Below are 24,818 nucleotides of genomic sequence, written 5' to 3' on the forward strand. Positions count from 1 at the left end.
TGAAACTTATTCTTCAATTGTTCAGAAGTGTAATGTATACATAGATACACATATAAATATAGATATGTATATCTATCTATCTGTACATACATGCATACATCTTAAGAGAGAGAAACAGTTGAATGTTTGTTTCTGAAAAACTTGGCTATCAGTGTGGTCATGTTGAGGTTGAGACTTTGGAGAAGCAAATGAGACATCAAACCTCTACCCTCTGGGATAGGACTAATGCTGTCATTAAAAGGAAAGCTTTTCTTCCCCTTTTCCTGTGCTATTCTGCATCTCCCCAAGGGGGCTCTCACTACATGCCACTGCCTTGGTATCTATTTTTTTTGCCTTCAGACAGATCTGTGCAAAAACTTACTAAACTTGTTTATTATAAATTACCCCTGTGTCAGGCATACAGGTTTGATACAAAATAGATGAAAAACATTGGTACCAGGAAGTGGTGTAATTGTTGTTACAACCAATTCTTAATGATGAGGAAGCATCTTTGGACCTGGTAAATGAGAAGAGGCTCCAGCACTTTTGAAGTGAGTAATGAGATAGCCTGTGTTGCTATGAGAGGTGATTTTTTAGGATGATTCGGTTGAAGACTGAGAAGAAATCAGCTGTAGGAGAGACCGAATCTTCCTGGGATTCAGTAGTGATTGTTCTGATGAGATTTCAATGAAAAATGAGGAACAGGTGTCAAGACCTGATGGGAGACTACTACTGTTATAAAGTATCCAAGACCTCTGTAGATTTGTGTGCATATGCTAGAATTTTATGGAAATCAAGATCTAAGAGCAAGGAACTAGGATATCTGGGAGAAGAAGTAGCTAAGGATATTATTCAAGGGCTAACTGGCTTCTTTTAGCTGTGCATGGTATATGTAGGATGGAAGATTTAAGTATGGAATTTAGAATAAAAAGGGATTTAGATTCAAAAGATGTAAAACATTCCCAGCCAGACCTTTTAAAGAATGAACAAGCATAGTTAGGAGAAAACATCTAGTGGTGCCAAGAATCCTTTGCTGAAGAATTCAGTATAAACAGGAGAAAGCCAGGAGGTATCACCAAGGCCATGAATAAGCTCAAAGACATACAATGTGTACACCTATTCATTTTGGGATAGAAATCACCTAAGAGTAGCAAACATCCAGTGCTACAGTTGTCCCTTACCAAAAGTGTACATAAGTGACTTTAATTTTTTACTTTCACTTATGTATATTTTTCCTTAATGTATTCAAATAATCTGTATTACTTGTTAAAATAGGAATAGAAACCCTAAGCTATTGTACTTGCAAGTTCTTGTTTTAGTTGTCTACTTGGAAATTAGGATTATAAATAATGGATTTATTAGGCTTCTTAATTTGTAAAATGTTAGCGTCTAATTTAACCTTGCTGATATCAGTAATCCAATGGTTTTTCTTGCATTTGCTTTTCCTTAGTTGTTCTTTAAAGGGGAAAAATAAAAAAAAATAAAACAACAACCTCTCCTTTTAAAAGTTTTATCCACTACTTTAATCAGTTTGAACACTTCCAGTTTTTCAACTATTAAAAATCGACAACTTAAATAGTTTTGATAAGTCTATATGTATTTTCCTTGTTGGTGAAGACACTAAAAGTACCTCCCCCACACACACAAAAAAGACAGGACAAGGTATGTCAATTCACAGCTTAAATCCCTGCTACTTGAGAGGTAAAGATTGGAGAATCATAGTTGAAAGTCAGCCTGAACAAAAACAAAATTGGCAAGAGTTTTAATTTTTTCTACGTGTAGTTTTTTTGTTATTGATTTAATTTTCTGGTCAATGTGATGTACAGAGGAGTTACAGTTACATATGTAAGGTAAGAAGCACATTTCTTGCCAAACATTGTTATCCTCTTCCTCATTTTTCTCCCACTGACCCCCCTCCAAGACTGCCCACTCAAGATGTAAAGTTCATTTCCAACATAATGTCTTGTGAGTATCACGCTTGCATTGGTTCAACCTTTGTCTTTTGCCTCAGCAACAAACAAGATTACTTTGGCTATTTAATCAGATATTCAGTGGATCTTTCTTTGAGAAATTTGGTTCTATGTTTGTGGGGTTTGCTGAACAGATACAGCTGAATTGGCCTACTTGATGAAATAGGCTAAAGTCAAGATGGACACAGAAGATCAAAAGTCAATACCAGATAGAAAAGAAGAAGAGAAGAGCCTGAGTAGAGTTGGGTCAACAAGATAGTTTTGACCTAGGTCAAGTGTGCAGAAAAGCATAGTCCTTTATTTGTCATGGGCCAGGGAAACAATAAACCAGAGGATATGTTCACTTCTTTCCTTTCCTCTCTTACTAACTTTATAGGGATACCTTTAACATTGAAGCGTGTTTCCAGTTTGACATGTAACAAAAAAATTCAGAAAAACCCAGGGCTATGATACTTTTCCCTATAAAATGCCAGAGGAAGATGGAAGAACACAGCAGTGTTCTATATCTCTATCAGAAATGCACAAAAGAGGGGCCTGGAGTGTAGCCTTGTGGTAGAGTGCTATCATATATGCTGAGTGTCAGATAGCCATTAAACCTCCAAATGGAAGAGGGACAATAAGAGACATCCTACTTAGATTCAGGTCCAAGTTACACATCAGCATAGATTTGTCATTTGAAACTACAAAGCCAGAAGAGAGCAGCAGGAAGTGATTGGCTGTAAAGAAAGAAGAAATGTAACAACAATCACTGGGGAACTCCAATGTTTAAAAGCTGAAGAGAGGAAGAGCAACAGGAAACATGACTGAAGGTGAATGATCTGTCGTGAAGGAAGAACTCAGTTAGAAAGCTGTGTTCTGCCAGCCATAGGGACAGAAGGAAGCACCCACAAGTTTCTAGCAGGGGCCTGTTGGAGAAGTTCCCAGTGAATAACTGGTTTATTAAGAAGAAGGAAAAAAGTTATTCACTGAAAATGAAGGTGTAGAAAGAGAAGGGAGACATATATCCCGAAAGATTACTGAAATATTGATTTTTCAAGGAATGAATAAAAGCAACTAAATATGAGAATACTTGAATCTGTGTATGCCTGTGTGTTATACAATATAATTTACATAAAACTCTAAAATCTTGTATGAGACATGAATATCTACATCTATCTAGATCTATCTATTTATCTATCTATTATTAACCTATCTATATATATCCATCTCTTTATATTTATCAAATCTACATATACACATTAAATAAATATTATACCTTTTCAGAGAAATTTGATAGAGAAGAAACTTAGTTTTATACCCATTACATTTCTTTTTGAGTGTTAAAGCAAACCATTCGTCATAATCAGTAGAAACCTTGGGCTCTACTAGCAGAGATCTGCAATAGAGCAAAATCTTGATACATAAGGCCATATAGTATGAAGCTAATTGAAAGGACCTCCGGGATATTGAAACAAAAGCCATATAACGAATGATTGTTGTCCTTAATGTACTATGTTGTCTCTCATCTCCTTTGCTGTCCTTTGGTTATCTCATATTGTTATAGTATCTCACTTTGTTATCTGATATATTGAATTTATTTGTATTTGGTTATTTGAAATTTGATAGGGAAGGGGGGAAAACCAAGGTGGGTGGGGGGTGTGGGGGGGAGGGTAATGGGTACCAAGACATGTGAAAGGCTATCAATGTATGTGAATTAATGCACCTTCTATCTGGCAAATATCATGTAACCCTTTTACTAATTACAATAAAAAATAAAATAATATAAAAAAAGCAAACCATAGTTATTTTTCAGTTTAATGAAAGAGTTGGTCTCAAAGGCCTTTGTGAAGGAAGGAACTCATGCTAGCAAACCTAAAGGCAATAACCAGAAGGCAGGACTAGAGTGTGATGCAGTAGATCCTCCAGTCTCTGGGAGGCACCTGGGCCTTAGCTAATGATGGCTGTCTGTACAGTGAGAGAGTTTCTGTGCTCACTTAAGTCAGACTGCATTTCTGTGCTCACTGAGTCTTTATTTCTGTTCTGGTGGCTGGAAGTCCAAGGCTTGAACTCAGGGCCTCTCATTTTTATTGACATTTTTCTCTCAAGGGTGGTGCTCTTACCACAACCCCACTTCATCTTTTTGATACTTATTTGAGATAAGTGTTTCATGGACTTTACTACCTGGGCTGGCTTCAAATTATGATTCTCAGATCCCAGCCTCCTGAGTAGCTAGGATTATAAGTGTGAGCCAGTAGCACTTGACCTCCAACATGTGAACTTCAGAGGATACAATCTTCAGTTCTTCCACATTCCTCACACAGGAACTTATATCTATAGACAGAAAGAGGTTTTCAGTGCCTAGCTTTCCCTTGCAGCTGGGTTTTGAATACCTGGATTTGTTTAATATTTGTTTTTGTCATAAAATCCCATCAACACCAAGAGATAGAATCCATGTCTCTTTATATAAAGTCACTTTCCCCTAAGAATTTAGTCTTTATTTAATACTGTTACCTCTCTGAGCCTAGCAAGTGATATATATATATATATGTATACATATATATATATATATGAAAGCATTTTTCTCTAGAAAATAAGGTTCTAGAGATTTAAAAATTGAGAAGTTCTAGATGTGCCCAAAACACAACATACAACTTTGGATTTAGACAAATGACAGACAGTAGCAACCTCTCACCAAGGTTGATTAGTAGATCCTTCTAGAACTTTGATGTCTTCACAGTCATCAGTAAACTGAGTAGAGATACTAGCTAATTAATGTCTGCTGGTTTTTAATCCAATCAGAGAAACAAACTGACAGAACCTAGTGGCTTCAAAACAGCTGCTGCAAATCATATTGTGCAGGGCATCCCTGATATCTCTGTCTTAGATTCTGATATTTTGATGCTACAGTGGCTTTTAGAGTTATGCTTTTCTATAACATGATGAGGTAAAGTATTTCTTCAGGGTAATTAGGACACACTGAATAAGTTCTCAAAGCAGCCTACAAAGCTTCACTGTGGGAAGAGAAGTCATAGCGTTCTGGGGTAGGGGGCTTGACTATCAGAAGAAAGATTTAGTAACAATTGTGGATATTCTCACAGATAGTATAAGATCCAGAGAAGAAGTTTTAGGCTTTTTCAGAGTTCTCAAATACTCTGGACCTTTCCAACAATGGAGCCTTTCAGAGGTAGCCTGGTAGACTGCCAATGGCTAAACAGTTTTTATAGCCACTGGGGACAAAAACATGGCTAAATATTATACACTTGGACTTGTTTTAGTGTTTAGGGGCTCCAAATGAAGGGGAAATTAAGAGGCAGAGGTTCCTCTTCTCAGCCAATGGGCCCTCATGGGACCCATCATGCCTAGAAAGCTCTTTGGAAGCCACTAGGCTCTGTCAGTTTGTTTCTCTGTATACACCATTGATAAGACACTGGAGTTCTATAGCCCTGAAGACTTATTTGGAAGAGCCTGAATAAAAACCCTGGTTTTTATTGATGATACTGGTGGTGGTGGTAATAGCAATTCTATCACTCTCGCTGGCCCTCACAAGCTTTTGCTTGTGGGCATGGCTGTCTGTCTTTGGCAAGTTTTCACAGATTTTTTTGGCTTATTTAAAAGGACGGCCCTAATACTTAGAAGATCCGTGGGTGTGTAAGTAAATTATTGATGGCCTGAAATCTTGTACATTCACTCACCAAAGGAGTAATGCAATATGGATGAGACCTGAGTTCTGCCTCAATGCATAAGCCATGCTCAGCAGTCTTACAGAATGGTCTTCTCCGTGTTGAGTCTTGTGGCAATCTCTGTGGGTTTTAAATTTTCATGGCCCAGGCATTACTCAAGGTGAGTTAGGTGTTCATGGAACATTATTTTAGTAGTAACTTCTTTGAGGCTTGGATGTTTGATTGTCTTCTTTTGTTAGGTTATATCTGAGCTGGATTTTCAGCATGAGAGTACTATTAGGAATATGTCAAAATCTAAAACAGCACAACGAAGAAGTGGTCTTATATTCATCCTGCTGGAGAACAAATTTAGATTATGATAAATTCTGTACTTCACACTAAATTACACAGTAGATGAACATGGAATCTGTTTATGAAATCCAAATTGGACCTCAAGTTGAATTCTGCTTTCAGCCCAGAGAAGGTAGTAAAAGTTCAGGTTTCTGGATGGCCACATCAGAGTTTACGATTCAATCCATCCAAGAATTTATTTTTATAACAAGTTCCCAGGTGATGCAGATGACTGAGGATGAGTCTGAGTTTGCTCAAAATTCATGTTAAGTCCTAAGGCCAGGGTGATCAGATTTAGAAGGTGATTACGACTTTGGGGTAGAACCCTTCTGAATAGGATTGGAGTCCTGTAAAAGAGGCTACTGTGAACATTCCCCTTTCTAACTCATGATCTTAGACTTCCCAGCTTCTACAAATGTCAGATATATGTTTCTGATATTTGTAAGCCACTTTATATGTGATGCTATGTTATGGATTTTGAAATGACTAAGACATAGATGCTTTGGTCAGGGTTTATATTTTGAGAACCATTAACCTAACTTATGGATATACTAAAACTTTTGTTTATTCTAGTGGTGCTTTGAAAGTCTGATGTTGAATTTTGAGAGTGCTACAACAATATCTTTTATATTGTTATGGGCAATGTATTTTTTCTCAAATATGACTGAAATAATTTATCCTCTGACTCTCTGGAATAAGATTTTAGAAATTCCTTATGTTTTGTTTTTTTTGGAAAAATGAAAGCCATTTTTGGATGTACATTTCTTGCTGGAAAAGATGAATAACCACATCTGAGCTTTCTGATGGTTCTGACAGCTTCATTTTGACTTCCTGTACAATATCTCTATGAAGTGATTGTATTCAAGGCCCAGCCTCCATGAACATACTTCACATTTGTCAAATCAATGTAGTGATGTTGTGTGTATTGTAAGAGAGACAAAAAACATATGGAGAGACTTTGAAAATAAGAAATTCCTTTTGAAGTTTTCTTTTTTTAGTACAAGGCTAGAGCTATATCACTGGAGCAATAGTGCCACTTCTGGTTTTTGGGTGGTTGATTGGAGATAAGAGTCTCATGGACTTAAGTGCCCTGGCTGCCTTTGAACCTCAATCCTCAGATCTCAGTCTCTTGAGTAGCTAGCATTACAGGTGTGAGCCACAGGTGCTTGACTTTAATTTTTAATTAAATCAGTCTTGTCTTATTTTATTTTTAAAAATTATCCATAAGTAGTTATATGAAAGGATTTCAAAGGGGCCTGAAGTTTAGCTTAGTGGTAGAGTGTGTGCCTTGCATGCATGAAGACCCAGGATAGATAAATGCTGGAAGTGGTGCTGTGGCAGAGCTCTAGCTTTGAGAAAGCCAAAGGACAGTGCTCAAACCCTGAGTTCAAGCCCAAGGACTGGCAAACAAACAAACAAACAAACAAAAACAAAAACAAAAACAAAACAAAAGAAACCAAAGGGCTTTCAAATTAACAAGTCAGTTGTGAGTATAATGCATCTTGATCAATGGTACTTCTTTCCTCATTCTTTCCCTACTCGTCCAACCCCACCCGTTCTGCATTTCTTTTATTGCACTTTAAAGAACTGACACAAATATGTACCAAATGATTTCTTCATGGACAATCTGTGAGTAGAGACACCCATCTTTGTAATAAAGTAATTGGTCTTCCTGAATACCTATAGGTGAGCAAGAAAGTGCAGGTTGCACTTGACAGCAGTGAACTTCAGATGCATGCCTTTCAGAGAAATGCTGCTGAAATTCTTGGAATAATTCTGTTTTGATTCACTTACTAATAGTGTATCTTGGATGTAGCCATAAAATTATGTCTCAAGTACATCTTGTTGGGTGGGTCTATTACTTTTATTTATTTTCTTCCTTCTCAAAGAAATCTAAATACTCTACTGTTTTCAGGAGCAATGACATTGCTTTTATCCTCAAGGGTACATTAAAATGATGGTGCTTAATGTGCATTTAATTCTTTTCCAAATATGAGCAAGAAAAGCGAAAGAGACCAGAATTTCTGAGATGCAAAGAATATATTTTTTAATACTGGAGTGGTTTGAAATCAAAGTTTCAGGCTTGCTAGACTGACACACTCGTGTTTAATCCATTCTTTCTGAATTTTTGCTATTGTTATTTTTGTTATGAAGTTCTACTTTTTACCTCAGCCTTCATTTCCCTTTTCCTGCTATAGCTGGGATAAGAGGTATGTACCACTAAGGTGGGGATTTCAATGTTTGTAACAAATTATCTGTAAGTAGTTATACAAAAGAGTTTCCATTGTTGTGCAGGAACTCAGTCCTGAGGAAAAAAAGAAGCCATGTGACGAAAGGTCAAAGTGGGAATCTTTATTGGAACTCAGTCGTAAGAAACAGAGAAGCCACATTTTGAGAGGTCACATTGAAAGTCTTTGGAGAGGGAGTGACTGCGGGTGTTCTGTCTCAAAGACCTACAGCTGCCTTGAATACACTTCCCACTGTTAGAAAACTGAGCCCTGACAGTCAGGAAGTAAGTCAAGAGCAGTAAAACAACATCAAGAAACGAAGGGAGATCAACTCCAATGGAGAGCTGAAATGGAATGTCATGGTGACTAAGGAGACATGAGACTTGGGATTATGGCATCTGAGTTGGTCCAGGCCTGAATAGGGTCACAGTTAAGGGATAGCATCACAGGGAGCAGAGAATCTCAGGATATCAAGGCACAGGACTGACAGGTCTAGTAACCTATGATCTAAGACCTCGCATCTGCTTCCAGGAATTCCAGCACACCTATCACCTGGGCCTGTGACTTCACCTTCCTCCACCATGAAGGCAAGATGGTGCCAGTTAAACCCAATTCCCTATCATCCAGCACGTGGCCAAGATGGAGCCAGTTAGAACTAATATTTTTATTTCACAATCAGTGTGTCAATTTGTGAGTATGATGCATCTTGATTGATTGTCATTCCCTCTGTCATTCTTTTCCCTCTCTTCCAACCCTATCCCTCCCCTGAAGTTATGTGGTTTTAGCTTCACATTTCACATGTACATTGAATATGACAATTGTAAACTCCTATTCTTCCTCTCTCCATTCATCTTGGCCCCACTTCTTGACAACTCCTGATTCCCACAAAATGTGTGTCAGGTTCCTGGTATTCATTTTATTTAATTGTACATTCCTGTTTAAAAGAGTTATTCCAGCGAAAGCCACGGAAAGCTGCAAAAAGTGGCGGCTGGTGCCGGCTCCAAGCCACGAAAAATGGCAGCAGTGGAGGGCGCCAGGCCGGGAGCCCAACGGCTGCAGAAACCAGGACAGAACCGGGCCAGCGAAAGGCGGAAGCAGCAGAACCCAGACGCAGAACCAGAACAGCAAGCAGTGGAACCCAGATGCAGAACAGAGGTGGCGGCAGAGAACCGAGGGGAGTAAAAGACTCCCCACCACCGTGGAACACCCCCAGATGGACACAGAGGCGTGAGTAATACAGCACGTCCCCAAACACATCTGGAAAGCGGAGCGGGTGCCAAGCAATAGAACTTAACTCAGACCCCAACACCCCGCCCCGAGAAAGACTGGCAGGAGCAGGAGGCCAAGGAATTTAGAATACTGTCCCTTCCCTCAACAGCCCCCTCTCTCAGGCCATTGACTGGAGACTGACAGGTGGGCTACCTAAGACCCAGCACCCCACCAAGGGAGGCGGGGCTGTCCCAACTCCCACCCACCCAACGGGCTCAACCCCCAGCCCTATGACTGGAGACTGACAAGCGGGCAGACCCTAAGACTCACCACCCCACCAGGGGAGGCGGAGCTGTCCCCGCTCCCACCCGCCCACCAGGCTCCTCTCCCAGGCCACTGGATCTGGAGAGTGGAGGGTGCTGGGGCCCTGCCTTACAACAGTGGGTAGGGGGTGCGGGAAAATAGGAGCCAGCATCTGCCCCCCCTCAATTCTTGAGCGGGGCATCCTCCAGCTGGGAATCCTGAGCAAGACAGCACCGAGGTGCCCCCCACAGTCACAGACTCTGACAAAGCACTGGAAACACAGCAGGGATCTGAAGGGCTGACCAATAGCCAAGCTCCCTTCTGAGAATCAAAAAGGCGAGGCTCCGCCCTTGGAGCCCACTTTCTCAGCTGGGCCCCGCCCCTGGGAACAGAGGGGTCTCCTGCTGGTCCTGCTGAGAGCTCCTGAAACTTTCAATCCCCAAACCCTTGGCTTGGGGCTGCCACTGGAAGCAGCACAGGAAAACGTCTGCCAACTGCGCTAAGACTGAAGCTCGCAGATCCATCCCATGGTCCACTGTGAGGCCACTGGTTGGGCTAAGAGCTAGTCATGCAGCAACACATAAGTTTTATTCTAATGCTTTCCAAACTTTGTACTCAAATACGCTACCTACTTACCAACTTAGGTCAGTTATCCTTATGCTATACCTTTCTTCATTACTACAATATTCTTACACTCCTACGTTAATCCTCTTGTACCTCCCCTGACCTCTCTCATTCTATTTTTTTATCTCTGGACCTCTGTTCGTTTTTCAATCCTTATACTGCACGGATCTACACTTGATGGCTGTTGAGCAATACTGTATATCTAGGTGTTTAATTATTCTCTAGGCTCAGAGGGACTTAAAGACAATAGAGATTGGATTGAAAGGCTTATTGTTTTGGGTATAAATCGCTTATCAGTGGATGCATTAGACTGGTCTGTAACTGCACAAAAAGAAAGAGTGATAACACCAATCAAAACTTGTGAACATCTAAAGTCTGCCAGCTACAGAGGTCTAGGTTGGTTATATCTGAAAAACTATAATCGTGTTTAGTATTAATCTTGCTCCCATTTTCAAATGGGCAGAACAAGAAACTCAAGAAAAATGTCAAATCAAGAAACAACATCCCCCACCCAATGTAAACAGACAATGGAACAGTCACTGGCAAACCTAGAGGAGAGTCTTCCAAGTGCTATACAAATGCAATTGGTAAACATCATTAATGAAAAATGTGAAAATATAAAGAAAGAGATAAGGGAGGAAGCCATACCTGAACAAGAGGAAACCATAAACAAGGTGATAAGTGAAAAAGAAGAAGCCATAAAGGAGGCCATAAGAAAGGTTTTTCAAAGAAAGATGGATGAATTCATAGAATCCACAAATAAAAAGGTGACCGAACTCCAGCAAATGTTCAAAGAAAATAAAGCTACTGAGCTAACCACACAAATGGAAATCAAGGAGCTAAAGAAATCCATACATGATCTAAAAGAAGAGATGCAAGTCATCAAAAATGAGCAATTAGAAGCAAGGGAGATGAAAAATAAAGTAGATAGCTTTGATAGCAGGTTAGACAATGCAGAGGAGAGAATCTAGTTATTATAGAGAAAGAACAGAAAATGAGTCAATCCAAATCTAGGAAAAATGAGAGAGCGCTTCAGGAGGTCCAAGATACAATTAGGAAGCCTAATTTAAGGCTAATTGGTATTGAGGAGGGCATGGAGAAAGAGGTCAATGGTATTGGAAATATACTTCAGGGAATCATCTCAGAGAATTTCCCAAATATCCAGAAGGGAAGGCCCATCCAGATACAAGAAGCTTTTAGAACCCCAAACAGACCTGAACAGAAAAGAACATCCCACTGCTACATCGTAATCAGAACTGGATCAATAGAAACCAAAGAAAGGATCCTAAAGGCAGCCAGGGTAAAGGGATCAGTAACCTATAAAGGAAAACCAATCAGAATAACCCCAGATTTCTCAGCAGAGACCATGCAAGCAAGAAGTGACTGGAAGCATATATGTCATGCCCTGAAGTCAAATAAATACCAACCAAGAACACTGTACCCAGCTAAGCTCTCATTCATAACTGAGGGAACAATAAAAACATTCCATTCCAGGGAAAAGCTGCAACAATATGTCGCAACAAAACCAACACTACAGAGAATTCTCAAAGATGTTCTATACATAGAAAACCAAAATAAATGCAATATAGGGAAAGAAATGGCACCTAAACAGCATGACATCTAAGGACCACAGAACTGTCAAGACATAGGCCCTAATAAAAGCTTTTAAAAATGGTAGAAACTAATAAATATCTCTCAATCCTAACTCTCAATGTCAATGGACTCAACTCTCCAATTAAACGGCATAGGCTGTCTAGTTGGATCAAAAAGCAAGAGCCATCGTTCTGCTGTCTTCAACAGACAGATCTTACCCCAAAAAACAATCATCTCTTGAAAGTGAGAGGTTGGAATAAACTCTATCAAGCTAATGGCCCCCATAAACAGGCTGGAGTTGCCATCCTCCTATCAGATAAAATAGACTTCAAACTAAAATTAGTAAGAAAAGACAAAGAAGGTTACTACATACTACTAAAGGGATCTTTCCTCCAGGAAGACATAACGATCCTAAATATTTACACAACCAATCCCGGAGCTCTGAACTTCATCAAGCAAACTTTACTTACACTGAAAATCGTACATAGATCGAAATACAGTGATTTTCGGTGACTTTAACACACCACTCTCACCTATGGACAGATCAACCAGGCAAAAACTCAACAGAGAAATCTTAGAACTGAACAACTATATAGACCAACTAGATCTAACAGACATCTGCTGATTATTCTACCCAGCAACAACACAATATCCCTTTTTCTCAGCAGCACAAGGAACATTTTCCAAAATAGATCACATCTTAGGCCATAAAACAAACCTGGTCAGATTCAGAAACACTGAAATTATTCCATGCACACTCTCAGACCACAAAGGCATCAAATTAGAACTGAACACACATCTCCACCAACAAAAACCCTGTAACTCATGGAGACTGAACAACACATTGCTGAATCACCAATGGGTCATCGAAGAGATTAGAACAGAAATCCAACAGTTTATGAAATTTAACAGTAAAGAGCACACAAAATACCAACTCCTTTGGGACACAGCAAAGACAGTACTCAGAGGAAAATTTATAGCGCTGAGTGCCTACAACAACAAGTTGGAAAAATCGCAAACCAACAAGTTAATGTGTCACCTTAAGCTCCTGGAAAAAGAGCAACAAACCAACCCTAATCCCAGTAGAAGAAAGCAAATTATTAAAATCAAAGCAGAATTACATGATTTGGAATCCAAAAAAACTATAGAAAGAATCAAGAAAACAAGGAGTTGGTTCTTTGAAAGAATTAACAAAATTGACAAGCCCTTAGCAAATCTTACCAAAAAAAGAAGAGAGCATATCGAAATAAACAAAATTGCAGAAGAAAATGGTAATATCACGACAGAAATTACCAAGATCCAGAATATCATGAGGGAATACTTCTCAAACCTTTACGCCAACAAATTTGAGAATCTAGATGAAATGGATGAATTCCTAGCCAATATTAACATACCCACACTGAACCAAGAAGAACTAAGCCAAGTCAACAGGCCTATTTCAAGCTCTGAATTAGAAATGGCAATTAGAGAACTTCCACCTAAGAAAAGCCCAGGGCCAGATGGATTCACAGCTGAATTCTATAAGGTCTTCAAAGCAGAGCTCACACCAATACTCCTCAAGCGCTTCAACGAAATTGAAAATGAAGGTTCCTTACCAAACTCATTCTATGAAGCCAGTATAACCCTCATCCCCAAACCAGACAGAGATTCATCAAAGAAAGAGAACTATAGACCTATTTCTTTGATGAACATCGATGCAAAACTTCTCAACAAAATACTGGCCAACCGTCTAGAACAACACATCAAAAAAAATTATACACTATGATCAAACTGGATTCATCACGGGGAGGCAAAGCTGGTTCAACATACGCAAATCAATTAATATAATTGAACACATCAACAGGAGCAAGGACAAAAGTCACATGATTGTCTCAATGGACGCGGAAAAGGCATTTGACAAGATCCAACACCCCTTTATGTTAAAAGCTCTGGAGAAACTAGGAATCCATGGAACATTCCTCAATGTAATAAAGGCTGTGTATGAGAAACCCACTGCTAGTATTACACTTAATGGTGAAAATCTAAAGCCATTCTCTCTAAAATCGGGAATGAGACAAGGATGCCCACTCTCTCCACTACTCTTAACATAGTACTAGAATTCCTAGCCAGTGCAATAAGGCAAGAAGCAAGCATAAAGGGGATCCAAGTAGGGAAAGAGGAAATAAAACTATCCCTCTTTGCAGATGACATGATTCTGTATTTAAAGAATCCTATAGGGGCCGGGGGTTTGGCCTAGTGGTTAAAAAAGTGCTTGCCTAGCATGCATGAAGACCCGGGTTTGATTCCTCGGCACCACATGCATAGAAAAAAGCCAGAAATGGTGCTGAGGCTCAAGTAGTAGAGCTCTAGCTTTGAGGAAGTCCTCCTTGGCACAGGTAGAAACTTTCTTAATAAGGACCAAGAATCACAACAAATCAGAGAAAGGCTGGATAAGTGGGACTGCATTAAACTGCAGAGCTTTTATATGGCAAAGGACATAGTTAGTAAACTAATTAGCAAGCCTACAGAGTGGGAGATCTTCACCAACGAAACAACGGACAAAGGCCTCATATCTAAAATATATCAACAACTCAAAAAATTGAATCACTCCAAAACTAATCTCCAAAGTAACAACCATCCCATTAAAAAATGGGCCAAAGACTTAAAGAGAGTCTTCTCTGAAGAAGAAACAAAAATGGCCTATAGACACACGAAGAAATTCTCCACATCTCTGGTCATAAAAGAAATGCAGATCAAAACAACTCTAAGTATCCACCTCACTCCAGTTAGAATGGCCAGGATCAGGAAAAGGAATAATAACAGATGCTGGAGGGGATGTGGCCAGGAGGGATCACTACTACACTGTTGGTGGGAGTGCAAACTCGTTCAACCACTATGGAAAGCAGTGTGGCAGTGCCTCAAAAGGCTAAACATAGAACTCCCCTATGACCCAGCAATTCCACTACTTGGCATTTACCCAACCAGCCAGAAACAAGGGCATACTAAATCCACTAGCACAACAATGTTTATTGCAGCACTATTCACCATAGCAAAGATATGGAGCCAACCTAGATATACCTCAGTTGATGAGTGGATCAACAAGTTGTAGTATTTGTACACAATGGAATTCTATGCTGCTGTCAGAAAGAATGACACTGCCCCATTTGTTAGGAAATGGAAAGACTTAGAAAAAATCATATTAAGTGAAGTAAGCCAGACTCAAAGGAACTTAGGCTCAATGGTTTCCCTCATTCGTCATAATCAGTAGAAACCTTGGGCTCTACTAGCAGAGATCTGCAATAGAGCAAAATCTTGATACATAAGGCCATATAGTATGAAGCTAATTGAAAGGACCTTCAGGATATTGAAACAAAAGCCATATAATGAAAGATTGTTGTCCTTAATGTACTATGTTGTCTCTCATCTCCTTTGCTGTCCCTTGGTTATCTTATATTTTTATAGTATCTCACTTTGTCATCTGATATATTGAATTTATTTGTATTTGGTTATTTGAAATTTGATAGGGAAGGGGGGAAAACCAAGGTGGGTGGGGGGTGTGGGGGGGAGGGTAATGGGTATCAAGACATGTGAAAGGGTATCAATGTATGTGAATTAATGCACCTTCTATCTGGCAAATATCATGTAACCATTTTACTAATTACAGAAAAAATAACTAACTAAGTAAAAAATTAACTACCAAAATACTGTAAGTGGAGCTGCAGCTCAATTGGTAGAGTACTTGAACAGTGAATGCTAAGGGATAGTGAATGTCTACGCTCTGAGTTCAAGCCCTAATAACAACACACGTACTCACAAAAACACTGTACTGGTTTTATGGAATAATAATTGGCATTCTGACTGACTATGCTTTTTTTAACTAGTAAAACCAAATCTTTTTGTAAAAAAAAAAGAGTTATTCCATTGGAATCCTCCCTGGCTGCCTTTCTCAATTTGTGTATATATGTTCACATTTGCATATGTGCTTATAATTTAACTTCTAGATATGAAACTTATCCCCATTAAGATGGGTCATGTGAGCTTTTCCCTCTTCCCCACTGCCCTCTAGCCTAACCTGGAACTTCCATCCTCTGATCTTAGTCTCCAAGTAGCTATCATGACAGGAATGAGTCATCAGAGCTCACCCCTTGAGCATCCTTTTCCAGATGGATCAGAAATTGGTTGTTAATGGAGAAACCTTTAAACTCAGAAACTCATTGTATATTCTGTATTTCTTTTTGCAGAAAATATCTAAATTGCCCATAAAACTTTTATGAACAAGGCCATTTTCAAAGCTGAAAAGCATAAAATAATTTTGAAGTTTTCAAAGTGTGGAAGATCAACTTGTTCCTCGCTTCTTTGTACACTCCCCCTTGGCCTACTTTTTAGTGGGAAGCTCTTTTATAATACTGCTTTCCCTTCACTTCCTTGTTTCTGAATGATTGATGTCTAGAGGATTTTTTTTTGGACTTGGGTAAATTCAGGGAATTTATCTTTTGCTCACAAGATTTGCCTTTGTACCGTTTTCTGGCTCCGAAGGTCAGCACACTGATTTCCCTCAGCAACCCACACTTGCGGTCCTTAGAGGAGATGGTAAATAATATAAAAATTCACATTTATCTGGAAAACATTTATAATATCAAAACTGTGATGGGTTAATAGATATCACATTAATGATTTTAAAAAGAGTTGTTTTGCATTGAGATTTTGTTAAGTAGATATTGATGAGATGAAAAGGGAATAATGGAACCCTGGTGACTTGGATAATTCCTGGAGAATAGCTTGGGTTAAAGAAGAAATTGTGACAACAGGGCTTGGTTTGAGCAACATAGGAAGGAGACTATAGGTCTAACCAAGTGTCCCAGCCAGAGTGGCTAAGCTGAGGAAGTTAAAGGTAAAGCAAGGAAGAAACAAAGCAGGAAGTTCCTTTTCCTATTATCTACCTTGCAATTTTACCCTCTAATGCTTCCTGTCAATGGAATTTTACTAGTCATTTAGCAAAAGAGCCTGGCAGATTCAGTTTTCTACAGTTGAGGCTTCAACATCCCAGAGTAGAATGAACTTGGAAGAAAATTCATAATTGATTTGCACACACATAGTAATTTGTATTTTCTATTGAAATGCTACCACCATTAAATACATGATGTTTTATCAACTAATACAGTAAATTACCAATAGAAACTTCACATGTTTCTGTCATTCATGAATTACTGTCTGCATTTTAAACTTTGATAGGAAATATTTCAAATTAATATTTGGTAATTTTGGGTAGATTTTTTTCATCTGTATTTATTTACAATTTAATTACATTTTACATCAAGTGCAATCACACATGAATAATTTAAATACCAAATGTATTTCTTCCCTTCCCCTCCACACACAAAACAGAATTTAAAAACAGTAGAATATTCAGAGAAGGACTTTAGACTTCATGTAATCAATGAACTTGAAATTTTTTAAGTTATTTACATAACTTGTCAATTTTTTAGCACCTTAGTGCTAGATTGAGACAATAATACTAAAGAAAAAAAGAGATTTGCATTTAACACATGACTTCATTAACCCAATTTTTCTGAATTATATGAGGTGGAGCTGTTTTAGGTGTACACTTTGAGTACAAGGAACAGGAATAGAAATGAGAGCAGAATGGGTGGAGATGCTAACTCAGCTTGTTAAGGAGATACAATTAGAAGCTGTACTACCCAGAAGGCATGCATTATCTTTTTTTTTGGCATAAAATTCTTTGAAGTATGCTCTAAGTACTTGGAGAAAAATATTTTTTTTCAGCAGAAGAATCACCAAAAAGTTTATGAGAGCAAGACAGAAAATGCACACAGATTAGTTTAAGAAGCACTATGGAGATGCTTATGTAATGGATTACCTGTTCAGTGTAGGAAACAAGAGAATCAGGGAGGTGGAAAGCAGAAATGGGCTTCTAGTGTCCCCTGGGTAAAGAAAGAGAGTCTGAATGATTCTGCCTAACACAGAGCCTCTGTTTCAATGCAGTTAATGAAAGCTACACTCAAAGCTATATAATTGATTTATATTCTGGTTATTGCCTCTCAGCAAGCACTCCTCTTCATCAAAACCTTCAGCATATGCTAAAACATCTACTTGTCCCCAAATGTACTGTGGTTTTTCTGTGATTTTTTTTTTGCTCCTGAATTCCTCAGTTTGAAATGCTCTTTATTCCTTTCTTCTTCCTCTTGAAATTCTACCAGTCAAGATTTAGTTCATGCATTCCTCAGGCCATCCCATTTTGTATTATTTCTTTTTTGTTTATTGTAATTAATAGAAGGATTACATTATATTCACCAGATAGGAGGTGCATTACTTCACAAACATTGATACCCTTTCTCATGTCTTTGTCCCCATTTCCCTCCCCCCACCCCCACCCCTCATCTTGTTTTCCCCCCTACCCTATCCTATTTCAAATTTCTAATTAGTCACTTCCACTTCACTCCTAGATCAACTTGATGGCTTAGTGTCCATATTTCCTAAACAATTCCTTACTTTGGGCAATATACTTCCTTGATGATGTATAATGGTCTATTATGGGCGAAAGTCTCATATTCTCCTGCCAGAAACCATATGTATATATATATATATATATGTTTATATATATATAAACATACATAGGTGTGTATTTGTATTTACACACAACACATTTTACATACAATTTGCTAAGAAAACCTAGAGATTTTCAAGGATTTAGGATTTTAGAAATTTAATGCACACTTTTTGTTTTTTTTCCCTTCTCTGCCTTTCTGTTGTCTCTTTTCTTTTATTTCATCTTCTCTTCTTCTCGCCTTTCCCTCTATCCCTACCCCTCCCATTCTAAATCCACTAACACAATGATTTTCATTGCAGCACTATTAACCATAGCAAAGCTATGGAACCAACCCAAATGCCCCTCAGTAGATGATTGGCTCAACAAGATGTGGTATTTGTACACAATGGAATTCTATGCTGCCATCAGAAAGAATGACATCGCCCCATTTGTAAGGAAATGGAAAAACTTGGAAAAAATCATATTAAGTGAAGTAAGCCAGACTCAAAGTAACATAGGCTCAATGGTTTCCCCCATTTGTCATAAACAGTAGAAACCTTAGCCTCTCCTAGCAGAGATCTACAATAGAGCAAAACCTAGATACATAAGGCCATATGGGATGAAGCTAAATGAAAGGACCTCCAGGATATAGAAACTATGTTATCTCTCATCTCTTTTATTGTGCCTTGGTTATCTCATATTGTTATAGTATTTTACCTTGTTATCTGATATATTGTATATATGCTTATTTGGTTATTTGAAGTAGGATAGGGAAAGGGGGAAAACAAGATGAGGAGTAGGGGTAGGGAAATGGGGACCAAGACATGAGAAAGGGTATCAATGTTTGTGAAGTAATGTACCTTCTATGTGGTGAATATAATGTAACCCTTCTAGTAATTACAATAAAATATATGAAAAAAAGATTACTTCATTCCTGCATCTTTTCAATTGTTTCTTCCTTGTATTTGCCCTTTTCTTTTCCTACTTAATGGGATTTGGCTTTCTGTTGCAGGATGTTTGTGGGGTCTTTGTCCAGTTTCATCCTGGTGACAGCCATCTTGCTGAGGAGATGCCCACATAGACAGTGTTGCCTTGCCTTTTCCCACTGTCCCTGTTCAGTGTAGATGACACACTTCTTCCTGTGACCCTGCACCACTTTGCCAACCTGCTGTTCTTCATAGTGCCAATCTACTACCTCCACCTCATCGTCCTTTTGGGTGGGCATAGGCCACACGTTGTCTCAGCTCTTTGGAAAGAGAGGAAGACATAATCTTCTTGTGAATGTGGGAAAGTGCATGGAAATGCCTCTTCCGGTTCTTGCTTCGGTTAGAAGTGACAAAGGGATTGAACTTCATTTTGGCCGCTCTTGCTTCAATGATGGCCAAAAAGGGAAAGAGCACAAGATGTCTTTATACACATGAAGCTATTGTTATTCTTTTTATAATAAGAAAGACAACTGTAGGTAAGTTTGATTATTCTCGTAAAGACTGTCTATTAAATATAAGGTCATGCATGAACATGAACATCAGTATTTCTTACAATATCTGATATTGTAAATTATCTCCATCATCTACAATAAAAGAATGAAGTATAAAGTGCAATACTTTCAGATTTTTCTCTTTACAAGTTGTCTAATTTTATACATCTTATCTTGTTCCCAAGTCCCAATTTCCTCTTTTATAATATGAACAAATGGAGTCTTATGTTTGTTAATCCACTGAAGTCTCAAAGATGCATTTGGTCAGGACTCAGTGGCCCATGCCTACAATCTTAGCTACTCAAGAGGCTAAGATCTGAGGATTGTGATTTAAAGCCAACTCGGACAGACAGAAATCCTCGAGATTCTATTTTTAGTCAACTAGCAAAATAAAAGTCTGGAGATATGGCCCAAGTGATAGATCACCAGCTTCTACCAGCCAGAAAGAGAAAGCTAAAAGATAGACAAAATGGAATCCTATGCTGTGGTTATAATGATAGCTGAAGAAATATAAGATGGTAATTATTTTAGTGTGCTATCAGTTATATTTTAGAATACATGAAAAAGATTATCAAAATATTTAAAATAAATAATGTAATCGCAGTGTATCAAAATCAGAATTAATGGAGTGTAATGTAAAATATGTGATTAATTGTCTTAAACATACAAAAGTCCAAGGATAGGGCTGGGAGTTTGACCTAGTGATAGAGTGCTTGCCTAGCATGCACGAAGACCCGGGTTCGATTCCTTGGTACCACATACACAGAAAAAAAGCCGGAAATGGTGCTGAGGCTCAAGTGATAGAGCTCTAGCCTTGAGAAAATCCAAGGACAGTGCTCAGGCCCTGAGCTCAAGCCCAGGACTGGCAAAAAAAAAAGTCCAAGGTAGCTATTTTTCTAAAGAACAATTCATAACTGCTGCGAGATGCTAGTGAAGCATACCTATAATCCTAGCTATTCTAGAGGCTGAGATCTGAGGACTGCAGTTCAAAGCCAGTACTGGAAGAAAGTCTTATCTCTTAATTCACCAGCAAAAAGCTGGAAATCGATGTGTGGTTCAACTGGTAGAGCACTAGTCTTGAGCTCAAAAGCCAAGTTAGGACACAAGGCAAACACACACATATATACACATGTATGTGTGTATATACATACATTTATTCAAATGACACAACTTCTGTTGCTTATGGTTTAATTATAAATGGTTTAATAAGCCATTTGGAAATTTTAATTGTTTTTGCATTGAAAAACTAATAGCAAATATAATATATATTAGTAAACTCCAAGAACAAGTGTGAGCTCAATACATAGGCACATACATTATATACTCTAACTCTTGGTGACTAAATTGCTGTTTCTGTGTCTTTTTATCTATATTGTCTGTTTCTGGGAGGCAATTCAGCTTCATTCACCATTCTCAGCAATGTCGTCTTTCTTTCCCTGAGCCACTTCCTATTGCTACAAAAAATGAGTGGAAAAGCATACACTGCTGGCAATGATGAAGCCTTTATTTGAATTTGGAATCAAGCATTATTAAAGCTTATTCTCTACTCATTTTCTATATCACTCTCAGTTTTCTATACAGTTATTTGGAAGTTCATGAAAGGATCAAAGTAGACAACTGGGAAATTAAATTACTTTGGGACCAGTGAAAGTTGTTTCAAATGGTAAACTATATACACAAGTGAGATTATTTATTTAATTCTGAAGTTGTCCCTTTCCTTAGCTGTGGCCTTTAAAACCAAATAAATACATCATGTATAATTTAAAGTAAAAACAGAACTTGTTAAATAGGCTTTAAAGGTTGCCAGAATTTTGAGTTGAACCAAAGACAGGAAAGTTTCATCTATTCAAAACACAAGTATTTATACTTCTTTCACATTTCTAAAACTGAAATGAGTCACATTAATGTGTAATTGCTTATACTTATAATTGCTGTGGCCTGGGGTTTTTGGCAATATTTTTATTGCTTGCCCCAGTGTGAATATCAAAAGCTCTGGCTTCGACACCCACAAAATGGATATCCACAGCATGTAGGAAGATCTCTGAGATAGATGCACTCTGAGAAAAGTCAATGATGTCAATTCTCCTGGTGGCACAGAGGGCAAATTGAGGGAAATGGAATGGCTATGGGTTACTTGAGAATAAAACATGATTCTGAATGGTCAGACTGAAGGGGGAATTTCCAGAAATTTTAACCAATTCATTCCATTTGTATGCATAAAGGGATATGTTGTTTTGAACAATGGTCAAAATTATTTTCAAAGCTATACTAGGCTAAGCATTAATGGCTCAGGCCTATAATTATTTTTATTTTTTATTTTTATTATTAAAGAATTTATTAACATTGACTTTTACATCATATTTCAAATGTCATGTTTAACAGACAAGTATTCAAGAAGGGAATCTCTATATACAATCACTGGCACATAGATTTTAGAACATAATTAAAATTAAGCTGAGAGTTTATATGTCATAGACACATGTCAATCTATATAACATTATGTCTATAGAGTATATATCCCATCATAGATTTTTATGTCTATGCAATTATGTTTATATCTCCAAGACCATGTCCATAACATTGGGAACCCAAATATTGAATCATCGCTCTTGTACTGTTTGGATCTAATATCCACATATTAAGGATACCAGGCACTTTTTGTTCCTTTAGTCTTGACTTATCTCACTCAACATGATTCACTTTAATTTCATCCACTTCCCAGCTATGCATTATTTGATCTTGTCTGTTGGCTATGTAGAATTCCATTGTATATAAATATATATATGTATGTACATATATCACATTTTTTTGTATCTATTCATCTGCAGGAGGGTATCTGGGTTGTTTCCATTGCTTGGCTATTGTGAATAGGGCAGAGATGAACGTGGCTGTGCAAGTGTTCAGGCCTATAATTCTAGCTACTCAGAGGCTGATATCTGAGGATGAAGATTCAAAACTAGCCTAGGAGAGTAAGTCCATGGGACTCTTCAGTTAATCACCCAAAGCCAGAAAGTGGAGCTGTGCCTCAAGTGATAGAGCACTAGCTTTGAGCACAAAATCTCCAAGACAGAGTCTAGGCCATGAGTTCAAGCCTCAGTACTTGCGCGTGTGTGTGCGCGCGCTCTCACACACACACACACACACACTTTTGCACACGTGCACACACACACACACCTATTAATATATGAAAGCACGTATCCATTTGACGCAAAGCATTTCTTTTCCATAGTTATATAAACAACAATGATTCATTTTATAACTAGTCATGTCCTAAATACCATATGGGGTAAATGATGCCTTGCAATTTTCATGTAGGAGTTTAGGAGCTTTATTTTATCCTGTAATCCTGAATATTTCAGCATGTCATTCTTTCAGAATGAAGGCCAATCTCAGCATAATGCCATCCAATGTCCAGTCCAAATTTACATTTCCCAAATATTAAAGAAAGGTTTATTTAAAAGAAGTCATCATATAAGGGTCAGGAGTGTGTCCTCATGGTCGAGTGCTTACCTAACATTCATGAAGCCCTGGGTTCGAGTTCTCCATCCCAGATACACACAAAAAACCAGAAGTGGTGCTGTGGCTCCAGTGGTAGTGTGTTAGCCTTGAGAAAGCCCAAGGACAGTGCCCAGATCCTGAGTTCAAGCCCCAAGACTGGAAAAAAAAGAAAGTAAACAAACAATTAGCATCCACTTGTTTTATGTAAACCATTTTACTAAAATCACTAATATCAGCACTGTGTATAAAATCCTCCATTGTGCTATATTTATACACTTCAGGACTGTGGTGGTCATCTGATTTCGCCTAATGAAATATTTGAAGAAATTATTTGGTCGCCCTATCCAAATTAAATAAAAACAAACAAATCACAACAAAATAAAATCCTAGACTACTTGGACTTTACTCTGTATGATTTTCTTTTACTAAGTTTCTTATTTTGGGGAATGGTCCTGGGACATAAAACTCAAAGCTTGCACTCTACTACTTGAGCCATACCTCTAGTCCAACCTCTTAAATTTCCTTTGACTCATTTTGTTTGCATTCCTTCTTAGAATTTTTGGAAATTTAAAAATTATCTTTAAGTAGTTTTACAAAATAATGATCATTTAACAAACAGTTTATGAATACAGTACATTTTGATCAGTGTCTCCCCTTTCATCATGCTTTGTTTTCTGGTTAATTGGAGATAGACTTTTGTCCCCATACTGGCTTCAAACCATTGATCTCAGCCTCCTGAATAACTGTTTCCAGGTTCACATTGGCCACATTGAACTTTTGGTTGGATTAGGTTGCAGGCATTGCAGGGACTGCATTGTACTCTACAGCATCAAACATGCAGAAGAGGGCTTATGACAGTGACTTTTGAAGGGTCAGTGTTTAGAGTCTGACTCATTTTGAGAAACCACCTCATCTTGATGAGGCAGCTCAGATTTTCCTGTTGTAACTTGAAAACAGCTTCCTGAACGTTTCCTTTAGATAGGTGTGGATACTTGGAGAGAACGGCATCTCACAATGAATAAAAATATTCCTTTTCAACAAACATCTTAATGTTCCATTATTGTATAAAAGTGCTCAGCGCTTTAGTGTCAAAAGAGGCTTAAGGAGCACGTATGCACTAAAGACCAAAAAACCCAAAATATTCCGAATAGCAGATAGTGAATGTTAACATTAAGCTTTTCATTTATGTACAGGCAAAGAATGAAAACCATGCGGGGAAATGAACATTAAAAGATATATAGTCTTGGGTTGGGAGTTTGGCCTAGTGGTAGAGTGCTTGCCTAGCATGCATGAAGACCCAGGTTTAATTCCTTGGTACCACATACATAGAAAAAATTTGGAAGTGGTGCTGTGGTTCAAGTGGTAGAGCTCTAGCCTTGAGAAAGCCCAGGGACAGTGTTGAGGCCCTGAGTTCAAGCCCCA

General features: G+C 38.2%; 1 pseudogene across 1 annotated transcript in view; it reads right to left on the reverse strand.

Annotated features, from left to right (window-relative positions):
- Positions 1-19,349: 19,349 nt before the first annotated feature.
- LOC150069128 (large ribosomal subunit protein uL24-like) overlaps positions 19,350-24,818 on the reverse strand; it is a 50,638-nt pseudogene continuing 45,169 nt past the window's right edge. The window contains exons 5-6 of the transcript XR_016535271.1: positions 23,409-23,552; positions 19,350-19,790 (exon numbers count right to left, since the gene is read on the reverse strand). The product of XR_016535271.1 is annotated as a large ribosomal subunit protein uL24-like (transcript). The remainder of the gene's footprint in view (positions 19,791-23,408; positions 23,553-24,818) is intronic.

This window comes from Megascapheus bottae, chromosome 1 (genome assembly GCF_031878675.1).
Source record: "Megascapheus bottae isolate mThoBot1 chromosome 1, mThoBot2.hap1, whole genome shotgun sequence".
NCBI classification, from domain to species: Eukaryota; Metazoa; Chordata; class Mammalia; order Rodentia; family Geomyidae; genus Megascapheus; species Megascapheus bottae.